This window comes from Patiria miniata, unplaced genomic scaffold (assembly GCF_015706575.1).
Source record: "Patiria miniata isolate m_02_andy unplaced genomic scaffold, ASM1570657v1 HiC_scaffold_3, whole genome shotgun sequence".
NCBI lineage: Eukaryota > Metazoa > Echinodermata > Asteroidea > Valvatida > Asterinidae > Patiria > Patiria miniata.
Window position 1 is genome coordinate 18,627,171 of NW_024037069.1, and position 17,914 is coordinate 18,645,084.

Below are 17,914 nucleotides of genomic sequence, written 5' to 3' on the forward strand. Positions count from 1 at the left end.
CCATACACATTACAGGTGACAAGTTCAACAGGTAATACATATACACGGACGTCCCAGTGTATTGTCATACACGTACATGTATCGACCCGATTATAATGAACAAACGCTGGCTTCCGGCAAACTGCTCAAAGCAGCTATTCACCACAACTTAACCTTTGGGAACAAAGTTCCAGATTAACTAAATCTATTCTTGGATTGAGGGGACTCAAATTAAATGGATTTTTAATTTAACTTAACTTTGTATACGTTTATATAAACACAGTCACCACAGAGTTAAAGATGAACAAATCGCACAAAAATGGGTTTTCTTTTATGTGTATTTCATAATGGCTCGCAGTGAATTACATCCTCACATTGACAAACTTGATTTTATTCAAAACTTAAAATAGCAACCATTATTTGAAGTACATAAAAATCAATCATAATTTCAATTCCTACATTGCATCTATTGCAATGATTTTCACAGCATATGGCCCTCCGTTTAGTCCACTGCCCAAGTCATTTTGAAACTATTTTCTTAAAATCAAACTCACAAACGGATTGGCTCATTCGACATTTTGAGTTCCTGACATATGCTGAGCTGTAATTCTTGCGGAGTACCAACAGGTACTACAACGTTGGCCCAGTTCACTGCATCATTTCCCCGGTCCCTCAATTTCCTTTTACATTTGTTTAATTTAAAAATATTTCACTGACGGCCAAGAAAGAAAAAAAAAATGAGCGCTTGACCTTTACAACGTACTTAGCAAACAGCACTTGCCCAACTCAGACTCATAAATCATTGGAAATATTGCACTTACTGCAGCCAATGCTGGCTTGGAACAGAGCCTTTGACAAGTCGAGTGTTTAGATAAGCTATTTATATAGCAACACAGGAAAACAGTGTGCTTTTAGTGAGGGGAACTCACAATAAAATACACCCCCCCCCCCTCCTGTATCCAACTGCCACAATTTACAGCGCAGATGGCGATGACGATATGCCATTGATAGATCGCAATAGAACAATAAACGCCGTCTGCGCGTATTTATTTATTTTTGTGTGAGGAGAAGCAATGATTTACCAACTAAATTATTATCTTTTGTTCCCGTTTTTTTTGTACCCGATTTTTTTTTTGTTCTGAGTCTGTTATCGGGAGGAGGTGAAGAGTTGGGCAGTCATTTATTTTGAGACAAAAAGTATGATGCCAAAAGAAGGACCTCCTTCAAAAGTTGTGAAATTATTCAGTAGTTATCAAACTTTATTAGGGAGAGTAAACAAATTTCTGAATTAAAGGGAATGCAAACATCCCAACACAAAACTACCAAACTATTATGAAATACCTTACTGGACTGTTAGTGAATGACAGTCCAAAGCATCCTGTAAAATCATGGCAACTGGTGTGCTGACATTTTCAAGAAAAGTGGTATTTTTGTATCAATTTCCAAGGCTGGTCGGCCATTTTGTTTGCAATCGATTACACACCTATGAAAGCGTGCAAGCTAGCTAGACTGGTTCCCTAACCTCACAATTCCCGACGTCTATAAATTGCTCTGTTTCATCTTAAGTGGGGTCAGGGAACCAGACTTCAGGAACATGATTGTTTTTCTTGGTTTTTCCAGCGTCTACAAACACAAAACTTTAAACAAGTCAGTGTAACGACATTTGCTATAAAATACTAACCCCCAAATCCATCCATTTCTGAAAATTATAGCAAAAGCAAATGTTGTATTCCCTTTAAAGTGAACCTATGCCAATACATGCCACATTATCAGACTAAATTTCTTCCTCTCACACTTGATGGAATGTCCTAACGTTTGACCTACATGTAAGGCTCAGTTTTATAAAAAATGAACATTTAAAAATCAAAAGTTGACTTTTACTAGAAAATACATCGCTTTTGTATCATCATAGAATTTATGTCAATGATGTTACATATATTATTTGAAATAATAAAATAATAATTATCTTTTTGCCAACTTCTGTTAGCATTAATAATTCTTATCACATAAAGTCTAATTCATGTATTTAAAAAAAAAAAAAGCACCAATGTGAATTTGTTTTACCCTATCAATAAAAACAATCTGATAAAAACATCAAGTACGGTTCAGCACAACTGCAATCAAATTGGGATCTGCTAAGTCCATCCGAGCTTAGTTTGGGTCTAGCATTACGTTTTCCAAATTGTCACACCAATTAACTCCTCGGTAATGCCTTCATCAGAAGTCGGAATGCTTCGCAAACGTGTAGGTATCAAAAACACCACTCATAGTCATGCTCCTCCTGTGTTTTGCATCCACTCGCTCCACATCAACGCAGAGTGAGTAACAACACAATACCTGACCATTACGACACCACCCCCCCCCCCACCCCCAGGGATGTTGTTGTAATATACCCAAAATCAAATTACTGTGTGCTAAAACACCCAGGCAGGCCAGACCCCTTGTAATCATAATCCCTGCATTGCAATTATGATTTCGGAGTTATTCCATAAATCAGGTACTATATCTACCGGGAGAACCCCGTAAAAAGGAAAACCGTAAAAGAAACAACGTGGCTGCGAGCATCGTGGACACGGTAGCCCGCAGCAAGGGGATATCATGCCATTATGATCGTCATTACGGGCCGGGATTCTCCGGCCTGGGTATGGTTACAAGTAATGGATTTGTAAGATCTCTTCTCTTAAATGATATAGAACAACAGCTGTGGCTGTCTTTTAGACTTTCTCATTCTCCCTCTGTTTTTTTCTATTTCGTTGCTGGATTTACCCTGGAGATTGATGGTCAGACTGACAGCTCGAATAAAGCTCAAGGTTTCTTTCAAAGCAAACTGAAATAAATTATGCTTTATTAAAATTCAAGCCAAACAAACGAAATGCCTGCAGGGATTTTTTTTTTCCCTTCTTCTGTTTTTCCCCTTTAGACTTGTCCTGCAGTGCACAAGCCTCCACTAATGAAATTTTCTCGGCGTTGTTTTTCTTCACAACAAAAGCTTCAAGTTTTAAGCGTGGCAATATTTTTATTCTCTCTCCGGATTCGGAAATCTCTCCTCGGGGCAAAAAAAAAAAATTGCCCGGTGGAGTTAACAATTAGCTGGACTGACTCCGAAATGAGAATTTTATCTTTTAGACAAATACGTTAAATCAACAGATTTAACATTTCAGATTTAATACACTGGTAATGACATGCACGGTAAACACATGCTCAGGTCCTGTGCAGTGTTTAAATCATGGCGATTTAGGTAATTATTCAGGAACACATCCGCAGGCAAATTAATTGTGGACCATTTCGGTAAATGGAAGTCTGTAAATGCATGGTAATTAGTTTTTCACGCTGAATACTAAAAAATAATTATTTACATGTATTTAACAATTGACCATATTATTCAATATTCATCATTCAATCATTGTAAATTATTTAATCGTTGTATTTAATATTGCTGAGAAAATTGGTTTGCAAGATGCTGGTATGACAAAATCAACTGTATTGATGTTCATTTACCTTTAACGTAATGTTGTTCAAACATGTATTTTGCTGATCCATATCAAGTTATTTTTATTTCTTGTTTTAGTCCTATATGCTTATAACATTAATTTTTGTACAATGTAAGAAACAACAATGAATAAAATGTCTTATTTATAACTGAAAGAGAAAAAGATTCATAAAATAAATTTTCCTCTTTTTTTTAAATATGGTATGTATTTTAAACTGCAGCTCCAACCATGATAAACAAAACAAAACAAAAACTTCATACTGTATTTTTCTGAGCTAGTTGAAACAATCCAGAGACTTACAACATGTATGATGACCATTTCTGACAAACATACCAAATTTTATGACTCAACATTAATATTAACCAATTGTCGTATATCTTACAGGAGGGTGGAGGTAAATACACATGCTTAACCGTCCAATCACAGGCATTTTCTCAACCATCCAATCACAGGCCTTCTCTCTACCATCCAATCACAGGCCTTTTCTCAACCATCTAATCACAGGCCTTCTCTCAACTGGCCAATCACAGGCCTCCTCTCAACCGTCTAATCATAGGCCTTCTGTTACCCATCCAATCACAGGCCTCCTCTCAATCCGCCGAGGTCATGTTTAGCAGACATCTGTTGGACTGACTTGCAGCCAGTGATATAAAATTTTATATCAAGTTTGTGATATTAAGTTTCACTCATCGGGTATGTCAAGATGCAGAGAAAGTGGGGGGGGGGGGATGTCGTTATTAAAGAATGTGACATGGCAATGTGTCTTTGTGATTACAGAATGAGCCAGCTTCAACCGAACTTAAAGTCGATACAAGGGTCTTTGTTGGAAACTCTCAATGCTAACATGGGCAATGACACTTTTTTTGGAAGTCAGTGCAACTTTTGGGTTAACTGCTTGAAGACACCCCACCCCCACCCCCCCCCCCCCCCCCCCCCTCCGACAATCAACCAAACTCGGGAAGAAAAAAGGATGACATTTCCACAAAAATTCGAGCACACAAAGTCAAAGGGAGTATTCCTTCGGGATAATTGGCAGGAAATGAACATGCATGACACAGAAGAGGACATCTTTTCTAACAAAAGAGACTGAAAATCGGCTTTTGTGAGAAATCATCATGACAGCTAAAATCTGAAATGAACATTCGCAAAACTAATCTACCGGAAAAGTGCGAGTCAAATTGTGTATACGTGCAATGCATACTGAATGCCTGTAGTAAGTACAGCCAGCTGATATATATGCAAATTAATGAATCATGAATATTACGACCATACAAATCCTAATAGCACATGTTACCTTACCCAGTTCCAGCTGAAATGCAAATTAGCATCATGAATATTTATAACCTGGCAAACTTGAATTTTGTAAATAACTCAATTAGTGCCTAAAATCAGATCCAGCTGCCGATAATGCTAATTCACATAATGAATATATTTACGACCGTACACCACAGAATTTTGTGAATAGCCAATGACTTTCTTTAACCATTTCCAGCTGCTGTGGTACATAATTCTGTTCGCTTGTAGAAATGCAAGCCATTTCCACACCAGTTGTTCAGATGCAAATTTAATTCATGAATGTTTATGACCTTCAAATTCAAGTGCTCCAGGTTGACAAATACACAAAGCCTGAATTATCATGAGAATATTTTCAACGTTGATTGCCATCTCAGGTAACAATGAATAAAATTTCAGACCAACTAATAAATATTTAAAGCGAAATGTTGTGGTTTTTTTTCATGTTCAAGTTTCCAGGAAACATTTAATTACAAATGTGGAGCGTAAATGTTTATTGTAGAGGTTTGCTCATGGCAAAACCCACTGTGACTTTAAACATTTAAGATGTTAACCCCGAACAGTTACAGGCAGTTCCATTTTAGTAAAATCAGTGTTTCTTTGTATTTCTTATTTTACGCAGTCTGCTACCGAAAACAAAATGGATGTAATATAAAAATTCATTTCAGAAGTACCGGGTATAAGATACACTTCAATGTATATAATCGGTACTTTGATTGTTATTGATTGACTGGCTATAGTTGACCTGTGACTCCATACAGGTGATAGATACCTCAGGTGGATAACCCGTTTATTCATTGGTCTGGACTGTTAGCACACTTCAAAATCCTGCCCATTATGATCACACAGTGTGGAGATTGAATGGATAAGATAATTAACCACGCCGACAGGTGCTTACGGCACAATGCCAAAATACAGACAATTGCTCCCCCCCCCCTTCCCCTGGAATCGCGCAGGGGCACGAATCAATGCTGATTTACACTGCATTTTGCCCAGCCACACGCACAAAGAGCTAACCGGGCATGACAAAACACACTCAGCCTGAATAATAATCATAATACCCACTTGTGGAGCTCTCCGGAGCTCACTTCGTCCTACCCTCGTGCCTTCCCAGAGGGGGTAAAGCCGGTAAACCCAAGAGCTTAGTCAGCTCTTTAAAAAGCTCACCACCTGTCCCCCAACATTGACATGCTAATAAATGGCACACAAAGACTAACAGCTAATCCTGAACAAATAGAAATTAATGAGGTTGTGTTTACTTGCTCAAGCATAATCATTCTACTCCTTTTTTCTCTCTCTCTTTCTCTCTGTGGCCTGCAAGATTTTTTTTTTTCCTTTCTATTCTCCACAATTTTTTTTCCTTTCATTCAGAGACCAAATGTCACCCTAAGCATAGCTCTATGCCCTAAGAGAAGTCAAACATTGTTTGGGGGGTATAGGGCTATATATGGTCCCCCCAGTGGGTACTTTGTTCCGTAGTAACGGGCCAGCATTCATGTCATGTCATTGTTGGCCGCATACTTTACTTAACAAAAGTCAGGAACTGGGATAACAGCATGGTTACATAAAGGGGTGAAAATATTAAATAACAAGTTGATTACAAATGCAGGTTGATCTTTTGTGACCTTTTTGGAAGGTGGGTAAAACCCTTACACTGCATTGTGCTTACACACAATGTATATACATGTATGTACATTGCAAATTATGCAAGCGAGCAAGCCATCCATTAAATCCACAATAAACTTACTTTCAAGCATTTGTTTTACATTTTTGGCATAATATTAATTTTTCTATTTTTACTCTTAAAATACAAAGTTAAACTACAAAGAACAATAACTGGCTACAAATTCACAAGCAAATAAAATATTGAGACTTTTTTTGTATCTTTAATCCCTGATTTCTAACTGAGTTAACCTTTTTTCCCGTTCTTAACAAATTCAAAAAAAAAGCTAAAGTAAAATTTCTGAATTTTTGATTCTGTTAAACTTGCAGTAATATTCTCTTTAATATTCTATGCCCCCGTTTCCCACTGATTCAAGTATCGTACAAAAGAACAACTTCACTTTAATTTCCAACAAACTGTTGTCTAAATGTTTCTTCTGATGTTTCATTGTGACAGGGACCTTGCCTCGGCCTCTCACAACAGACTCACGACCCTCTGCTATGTACACAGCTGTAGACTGGTGACGTATCACCGGGCCCCTATCACATCGCATGTAATGGAAGAGTAAATGCGGTCAGTCAGGACAGGAGAGACTGGACTGAAATGAGAACGTCAGATAGAATGGTCGCAACATTGTGTGCGCTGAGAATGTTTTCATCCCCATACTGCTCATAACAGTCACATACTGTCATTTGGAGAGACTACAGAACTGAGTCAGGCAACGGCTACGACTTACAGTTACACACGCCTATGGAAGGGGCTTCAGCCACTTCCCATAGACATGCGTGTTACTGCTAGCCATAGCCAAGTTATTTGGACACAGCCTCAGGACTTGTGCATGTGCATGTAGTAACTTCAAAGGAAACAAAACGACGCCCTCTAGTGACCAGTTAGAGCCAGGAAATGAACTTTCCTGGATAAAACCCTACCATTGGTTGATACACAAATTTATGTATTTGGTAGTACCAAATACATAAATTTCAACCAAAAAAATAAAAATCAACCAAACAAAACGAGTCAGAAATTGCCATTTGGTACTTAAACTCAGGGATGAGATTTGTCCATTTTTTTTTAAAAAGTCTGAAAATTTGATGAAAGGTCTGAAAGATGCATTTCTCTCCATACTGATACTGTCTTTCTCTCAAATTCAAAAAGTCTGATTTCAGACAAAACGTCTGAAAAATCTCATGCTTGTTTATATGTAGAGACTTTTAAGCAAATATTTAACATTTGAAATTAACAGTCAACATGGAACTCAACAAATCATGGTCGAAATGTCAACGTTTTCATCAACATTATGTCCACATTCATTAGGATGTCACAGAGAGCAAAATGATCAACGAAGATTGCAGAGTTTTAGGCACTTCAAAAACTATGAACAATCCTTAACACTCATTGGGTAAAATCTGATTAGCAGGAAACACTATCATATTAATTTTAAAATTATTTTTGAAAAGGGTGGGCAATGTTGCAAAATACAAACATTATTTGGACTTATAAACTCTATTTAAAAATGTTGCTTGACAATAATAAATTATAATGCCACTCAAAATGCAAAGAAGAAGTTTCAAAACCTGACCTGTTGAAGTTTCAGCTCAGTGGATATTACACTTTTCGAGAAAACAGTGAAAAACCATGCACGACTTTTTGATCAGGAAACAGAATTTTGTCAATAGCACTCTTTAAGTATATATTCCAAAAATCAGTCAATTGACTAATTAATTGGAAATCACCTACACTTCTTGATTTCTTCTAACTGATAGCAAGCCAGACCGCACGATATTTAATCAAAGTAAGCTTCTTGGTAATGATTCTGTTGGTTACTTTTGGCATTATTGCAAACAATGCTATATTGCCTTTAAAGGGAAAATACAACATTTGCAAACATCGAAAAATAAAACTACCAAATTTTTAAGAAATAAGTTGCTAGGATGTTGGTAAATGACAGTCTAAAGCATCCTGTAAAATTACGGCACCTGGTGTGAAGTCATTCTCAAGAAAATGGTATTTTTGTATACATATCCAACGGCGGTCGGCCGACCTCCGTTGGAAAAACCTAGCTATTTTTCAGCTACTGCTCCAAATTTACTTTTTTTTTCAGTCCAAATTTTGTTTGCTATTGGTTACATGCTCATGAACGGGTGCAGGCCAGCTCGACTGGTTCCCGTATCTTACAATTTTCCGGCATCTATAAATAATCCATTTCATCTTTAGTAGAGTCAGGGAACCAGACTACTTGAGCATTTTTGTTTTTCTTGGTTTTTCCAGCCTTTTCGAACACAAAGCTTCAAACATGTCAGTGTAACAATATTTGATCTATTATACTAACCCCTCATATACATGTAGTTCATATCTGAAAATTACAGCAAAAGCCAATGATGTACATATAAGCACAGTCATAAATTTGTACTACATGTAGTTACCCAAGTTGCCGATAACTTGCAGATATTTCTTCAAATTGTGTGATAAAAATCCCCCCTCTCAAGACGATAAGCGGAAAAAAACAAAGATTATGGATGTACAACAAAATGTGAAGCTGAGCCAGTAGACACTCACTTGTCAGCAAACCAGTCAGGTTGAGCCGTAAGGGCCAAGTCCTGCCCCGAACAAGAGTAAGATAACAACAATCTCCAGCTAAACTGAAGTCAAGAGGATAAGTGGGAAAACAAAGGTTGAGGGGGATGCAAAAAACAGTACAGCCACTGGGCATCTCAAGTAGGCAAAATTGAGTGGTGAAAGTACATGTGCATCTTGGCCCCTGAAACATAACTATCTATCCCCATGGCCTCGGCCTAAACAGTTATTCACATTTTGACGATTATGATTCATGATTGGCAGGTGGGATGTTTGTACAAGACGAAGGTATTCTCCTTGTACTCTTAGCTCCGAAATGACAGCTGCAAGTGTAGTGAAAGAAAACACTGAGACCGAGGGGGAGACAAGATACCAACGCCAGATTTGACTCGCCGGGTAAATAGCGGTCGCTGGTATTATTTTACAACCAATTGTTATCCTAATGGCTACCGTTACCACGACCAAAAATAATTGACATTTTGGACTGAATTTTAATACCCTGGTGTCTGGACAAGAAATTGAAATGTTATCACATTGGGTAATGTTACCACATAGATAGACAATACATATTGAGAACTCTGGGAACAGGAAATGTGTATTGAAGTTTGACATGTTTAATCAGATTTTTCCATTTTTTTTCTTTCAAAAATTAATGTGGTTTTGTATTTCATTAAATCAATCCACTGTATGTTTGCTTCATGTTTTATGCATTTGTGATTGTTTTACTCATCTATTTCATTGGGTTATTCACTATTACAATGTTGGACACAGCTAACTGATGTTGATATTGATTTGAATTGAGTTGAACTATAAAAAGTTAATTCTCTCTTGACTTTGTAATTTCATAACTTTGGCATACCAAAATGCACTTCATTGGCTTGTGTTGCATTGTCTTTTAGTTGTCGTTCGTGTTTCAGTGTTGTCTGATGAACTGGACTGGTACTTGATATGCATTGTGTTTAAGTGGATTTTCCCCGTTGTACTCTAGGCTGTGCCTATTAAATTGTACTCAGCTAGAACTCAAGTTTGTAGTACTCATTTTTGTACGAAAGTACACATTTCTGCACTCATAATTAATTCAACAAAAGGTTTTTTCTGCATTGAGTGCATGGGTCAAAAGCCAGAAAAATATAAGATCTTCAAAAGTGTCCGAATTTAAAAGATCCAGTATATTTGTTTGTTTGTTTGAGTTTTTGGTGTGTGTTTGTTGTTGTTTTATTCTAAAGAATCTGTGAGTAGATGTTGGAAGCCTATTTCGGGGAAACTTCATGAAGAAATAATTGCGGAAAAAATGTTGCAACCTGACACCACTTCCGCAATTGTGTACAAAGTCTATGGAGAGTCGAGAACATTTTTTAAGTATTTCCTAACAAAATTGGAAATATTTTTCAGTCCCAGATTCATGTCTTATCATCATTTTTGCCATAAATGACCTTCATTGAGATGATATATTGCAACATTTTTTTCCATCATTGCAATTGGAAGACGTAACAAGCTGTTATTTAGAAGTGACACACTTTGAGAAGGTGAGGCCGTTCTTTTTAAATTTTTCTACAATGAGTGTCTCTTTTGGAATCAAGCAGAACTAAGCAGCATTTTAAGTGATGCAGTCTATCTGAGCGCTCACTCACTCACTCGCTCGTTCACTTTACTCGCTCCATTTGTTCCTCCCCAGTCTGTGTTTTGCTTCCCGAGTCTCACATCAGTGATTTGTTTCAACACTTGGCATCTTCTATTGATTCGGACAAGTGGCCTTGTACTCTTCCACCGGTTGCCTAGCGACACAGTGCCGTGGATAAATGCAATTACTGAATTAAATTAATCATATGACCACTGTTCTTCATCAAGGCCCAACAAATGATAACAACTTGGCTGTATTGCTGGCATTTCCCTGGTGATTTCTTGATGGGTTTTGACGAGTGACTATTTGTAGCTCATGGGAGAACAGTTTGTTTGTTGGGGTTTTTTTCCCCTTCCACTTTTACGGCATTTAATTCAAACTGATTTTAATTCAAACTGATTTCTCCACCGTAGAAAAAAAACGTACATTTGTACGTCTACTTCAAACTTGTTCATAAATTTCAGAACCAAATTTTCATATACAATTTTTTCCCCATTTGCCAAAATAAGTCAAGAATTTTCATGAAATAAATGAAACTTATGAACTCATGAGCCAACACAAACTTCCAAAGTCACAATTAACAGCATACATTTTCTTTTTATCAATAGGATACAAAAACGATACGAGTTGTGTCTTAACATTTTATAGTTGTGGTTTTTTTATATGAATAATATTTGATATTGGCTTAGAATTTTAACTTCAAAACCTTGTGTCGCCTTCAATGATTTACATGTCTATAGGCCTATTTAATCTCTGTGTAAATGTCATAACCTTTCAATCTCACCTTTGAAATTTAATTTTGTTTTTTTCAGTGAACCTTTTTTTTCCCAACAACATGGGGCAGTGTTGACATTACCACTGCTGCTCTCCAAGGTAATGAATTATAAATCCAAGGACTTACCAGTATATTGAAGAAAAAAATGATCGAGGAAGCATCTCAATTGATCTGACAGATTTTTAAAGTTAAAATTGATGTTTTATTCATATAATAAAATATAAATATTTATTCATAAATACATTTAAGACAGTTTATCCGTTCCTATTGGTCGAGAGCCTGTCACGTGGGAGGTTTTAAATGGTTGATAAAACACCGGCTGGCTGATTTTAAACACTTTTCCTGTGTCATGTAAAATGTGGACTCCTATGAAATCTGGTCCCTTTTATTGGTTGAACGTTCACAATCTCCACTTAGGCATGCGCAATACTACCAATGAGTTTGTATTTTATAGAGTCTTTCATATTTCAGCTCGGGCAATTATAAGTGTCCAGCCAGGCCCAAGCTGGGTTTAAACATTCTTGTAAATTGGCCAAGTTCATGTTTATTCCCTTAATAATAATCATGCTTTAACCCTAACGTACCTAAATCCATCAAAATCCACACCCCTGTTTTGGAGGATTTCGGTGGATTCAGGATACCTCCATATTGAAATAGTTGGGGGATTTTGATGGATTCAGGACAGTAAGCCTAGCGGTACTGCAAGATTTTGATGGATTCCGGATACCTTCATATTGAGCAGTTGGGGGACTTTGATGGATTCAGGATCTCAACAGATTTACGTCCGGCTAACTGGTGGATTCTGATGGACTCACTGGCCATCAACATTTTTTTGCATGGCAAAATTGATGGATTTTGGCGGATTCAGGATACTTTCTAGTAAAAATACCTAAGAGGTTAGGGTTAATATATTCCTACAAGTTATTGTAGACAAAACTGGTATCAAACCATTTGAACTGAAGTTCTGTATTAAAAAAACTGACCAATTGTATAAATACTAAATTACAAATTTATTTTGTATAAAGCCTGCCCTATAACCGTCAAAGAATGTCTAAATTTTACCAGTTTTTTGGTCAATTTAAATTTGATTTTTTATTTGTTCTCTACACATGAAATCCAACGGAGTCATAAAGTTTAAACAATTTTTTTATTATTTTGAACTAAATTCAAAATAATACATTTTAAATGAAATCTGTGAATACTTTTCATCATCTTTTTAAAAAATATTAGTTTGACATATATTTCTTTTATAAATCTTTTATATACGTGTATATTATCAATTAGATTTTGAATTAACTTTTAGTTCATCCACCTTGAAAAGGTCCAAATTAATCTTTTTCGTTGAAATATTTACCAGACTACTGATGAAGTTCACACCTTATCCCGAAAATCTCATCACAACTGACTCATCGAAACCATAAATTTAGGAGTTTATTTATTTATTAACACTAAAATATGCACCGGTAACAACCCCTCATCAAACGATGGCGTGCAATTTCTGCCGAACCTCAGTATAAATGATCCATGTATATATCCACACCAATAAAAATAAAGTGATTATATACATAATCCCTCTCTCCGTCTCTCTCGCGGCAAACTCAACAACGGGCTCGTCACGAAAAAACCTTGCACCGGCTCGTAATAACGTAATATGCACACACGGCCACCCGATTTCATTACTATTTTTGGCAACATTATTTCACGGCGATTCTCGCATAAAGTGACGGGATATTTACTTAAGCGTCTTATTGATGACCTAGTACAGCACATGACATTTCAGCCGAAGCCCAAAAGAAGAAAGAAAAAAAAAAGGCGAAAGTAAATGTCAACAGAGAAACGAGGAACACTTCAGTGGCCATGTCCATTTACAATTCACCTGAAACCTTTGTTTATTTATACAACAAACTCACTTTCCCCTTGGACGCTGTTATTGTAAGATCGCGTTTTAATCTCAATTTAACACTTAGCCATACATAATTTAGGCGGAGACGTTCAGGTTTGTGACGAGACATGGATGTGTCGTGAATCATCCAATGTGCTTCAGGATTGTTTGTCAGAAGTAAAAAAAAAAATTGACTTTGGACGGTATTTATTTTTAAAGGATCTGTGTTAAGTGCAAAATCCAATGAGTACTCAAAAATTAATTATATCTATGAACAGCTCATTTGACTTAATTAGTCATATAAAAAAGCAGACAATCGTGCCGACATCTCCACAATACTCAAACTGTTAATTACTGCTAGAGTCTAAAATCTTCCAAAAATCTCTAATTTGCACGATATTGTTTAATGTATACATAAAAACAAAGAAATTTAAAGAAAAGAAAGAACAAAAACAAAACAGAAAATTCCTACCTTTTCTCTTTTCCTTTTGATATGAATGTGACCAGTTGAGGGCGCTAGACAATAAAATAACAAACACAAAAATGATTTTAATTAATTTGATTCAATGTAATGTAACTAGTAAATGTACTGTCCACATACAGAGTATAAATGCACTTTCTACTGTATCTAATTTTTAAAAAAAGATCATCTTGTATTCCAACACAGGGTGTGCCATAACTGACCCCCCTATGCAAACATACATTTTGCGCAAAGTTGTCCCTTCACTGTCAAAATCAATCTAGTGATGTTTTTTCAACAGTTAAGAGCTCCCAGCCTGCATTAAGCAGGATTGACTGGCTGTGACTGTTAATGTAGCTTGATACAGCTATGCTTTGACTGTGGGTGATTGATAAGCCAGCTGTGCCTACTTCTTGCCTGCTTTTGTCTGTTGACTGAATGTGACTGGTCCCAGTGCTTGCTTGATTTATGATCTGACTGTTGGTGACTAGCCCGTGTAAAAGGCATGGTTGGGGAAGAGGATTGATTTTACTGTCTGTGAGTCTGTTCAAACAAAAACTTAACTTCACAAAAAGAACTTTAAAAGATCACCAACGCAGCAAATCCTGATATCCGAATGACACTGATGTGGCAAAGAAATGCAATTGTACCACGCTTGTAATTTAATAAATATTGTCAAGTTGCCTGCATCTGCGACAAGACTTCTCTCTGCATGTGTGGCATTTAATCAACTAAGAGCATGACCAACAGAGGGCAGTGTTTATTTTCACTGTAACATCACCCTTGCATGTGTGTGGCATTCCAAGTCAACTATGAGCATGCACCCTAGAGGGCGCTGTTTTTACTTCCACTGTGAGGGAGCCCTCACATGAACAAAGCACATTAACGATATTATAACTGACAACAAGAATTACAAACTGGCCAGTGGGTATCTGCAGTGACCCGGTAAATTAGCAGAGCCTTGACCAGAGTCGACGGAGACCGTCGCAAGACGTTGCCTCAAAAACGCCCTCCGGAACGGTAGTACTAGTGAAGCACTCTATTTCCCAAGTACTCAAACAACCTAGATGAATGAATCACCAGCATTCTCTCCCCTTCCCTGTTCTTGCTTCTTTTCCCTCCCTTTTCTTCCGAGGACGATGACAACGGACGATACATCCTTGTTTATTCAACTCGCATCACTGCGTCCAATCACCAATCAATTACCATCAACTAATAGGCCTTACTCATCGGTTCTACCAATTAAGCCCACTCCAGCAACAGAAAATCACTATCCACCGTCGGGCCCTTCCTTGCCTGACCCCCACCCCCTTCCCCCTCTCCCCCCCCCCCCCCCCCCCTTCCTGTAAGTCCCCCGCATCCTCTACCTCCGATAAAATTCTCGAGTTGCCAGGATGCGTCCCAAGGTCCAATTCAAATTCATTATTTGATACCTTCTCCCCCTTCATCCCTAAAACGCTGCAAAGAGCCTGGATTGTTGATTTAAGAGTTTAGGCCGAGAGGGAAGGGGAAAAGCTTGTAGACTGTCGACAATATCATACATAATTAAAGCCACACGGGCCGTCTGGGTTTAATAAGTAACTTATGAATTTCTCCTCTGATTGATGGCTGCAAACAGGGAAGATACTCCCTGCGCAATTAATTATTTGCGATGTCAAAATTAATAACGGGAAAATCTAATTAGACAGAGTTTAGCTCGGGCGAGCGTATGATTGATGTTAGTTTATGATAGCTAAATAGCACGGTTCATCAACTAATTAGTTCTTTCGGGTCAGGTCGGGAAATTGAGCCAAAACTAATATCTCAGGGGGTTTTGTTTCAAACACTCGGCCATTAGCAATCTGTTACTCTGTGATGTGGAAAGTTATGGTTTTTGATATGATTGTTCAATTTTACAAAAACAAAAAAAGATTTTTTAATAAAAAAAGGTAACACAACACTTTGAACTATTCAACTTCCTTCAAAACCCAATTTAAAAAAAAAAATTATTTTGTAAGACGCGGTGCACATTTTTCAGCAAGCCTGCTGATATAATCATTTGCTTAATGATTATCATGCATTTTGGAAGTTAATCAACAAGTAAACACATTTTGTCTTTAAATCTGTCAAGTTTATTTAAATTCTTTTTTTCTTGATGATTTTTTTTTTTAGGGGGAGGGGTGAGGGTGGGGGGCGGTTAGCAAGGTTCTTTCAAGAAGTCGGAACTGTTTGTTAATTGCTCCGATTAACAAGATCCAACCAAACTTTATGAACATTATAGATTCAGCAGTGTTGAGAGAATTCAAGAAAAGAACACAACTCAAGATATTTATGCAAAATTTAAAAAACACTGCTATTGTCAATCTAAGAAATAGAAAGAATTGAAATCTTTAAATAACACTGGAACAATAAAAAAAAAGAACATCCGAAATACAAGAAAACTAAAGTGCTACCAAATTTCTTTCTTAAATATTTTTTTCTAGTCCTGGAATTCAAATCAAATTTAAAATACAAGTTTGCCACGACTGCTCAGGCAAGAGATAAAAATGTACATGTAAGTAGGTTAATTCTCGGATAAAACTGGAATAACAGGTCATGTTGAAGGCCACACAATCACAACAACCCTACCAGGTTGATTAGGGATTGTGAAACGATCGGCCCATGTACGTATGCTCACCATTCTAAAATTACACTTGTAATACGATTATGACCACAGTACCTCAATTATGCTCAATACTGTATTTGTTTAATCCCACTTATTTAATTATTAATTTATCTAATTATATCAAACCACTCTGTAAGCTAGCTCAGCATTTTATTATTCACATTGTTATCGATGACATATGTTTTCACTTCAACTCAGTTACAGCCCAGTGCGCTCAAGCCAGTTTCTATTAGTTTATCGTACAAACACATCTGTTTTGCCCATCATATGAACTTTTTTTTATCTCATTCACAATTTTCCATTTTTTTGGTTACATTGCTGCTTCGTGTACGCTGTGGTAAGCACCTAATATATCAACATGGGTGATGCCATATCAAATGTGGCAGATGGCCGGCCAATCAATTTTGTTGCCCATTTGCACAGCTTTATTTTATTTGCAGCCAAAAGCAAAGGAAATATAAAGCTACAGTCAATCACATACTTGCTGGCTATATCTAACAAGCTTTCATCTCCTCTTAATAACTTAATTTACAAGCCAAATTTAAAGATATAGTACTCTGACTTGTTCGTGTTTAAGCTCTATCCTCTTTGATTGACATCCGTTTGCTATTTCCCAGGTTTGCAGCATTGCTAATGTTGTTGGCATCGTGACTTTGGGGCGTGATCAATGCTAGATGGCTTAAATATGTATGGTTTATGGTTTCTGACTAGCGCCCCTTGAACAAAAACATTGACAAAATGGGAACCCCATCATATGGCTGGACAGCTCCATTGGTAGAGAACCGGAAAGGCATTCTGGAGGTCACAGGTTCAGACCCCGCTTCAGTCAGTTTCTTTGTTCAACTTCAAAGTATTTTAATAGATTTTGTTATCTTTACATTTGCTACAGTCCAGACTAAAGACAATGCTTCTATATCACATAATTCAAAGCATGCTGTACGATAATTTTAAAATTACTAGTGCAAAGACATTATATACAACTGATGACGATGAGAATAGCACATTCTAGAGCAACCTAACCCCTAGGTCCTTTTGGCCAGGAACCATCTTCAATCCCGCAAAATCCTCCAATTGCCACCTTGTAAAATTTGGATTCAGGCTCAATCCTCCAAAATCGTCTGGAATTTGTTCAGTAGAGGGGAGACCATTGCCTCAATCCTTCAAAATCCTCCAACAATCACTGTTAATGGGTTGAGGCAGTGCCGATGACATTCAGAGGCAGTGGGATGATATTGAGCATAATGCAGGGCTCAATTATGCATTCATGAGTGAACATAAACAATGCTGGCTGAAGAAAAAAAAAGGGTAAAAAAAAAAAGCCGCGTCGCCGCACCACTTTTGGGGCCAACCTCGTCCCCAGTGCTCACTTTATTTCCAACCTCGATTCCAATAGTAAGCCCTGGATAGGAAACTTTCTTCCTGTATCCTGATTCGATACCGCAATTGGCTAGTAATGGATTTTTATCGTGTACTTGGTGCTATTATTCACAACGTGCAGTACGTGTTTTCGCGATCATTCATCCATGCCTTCT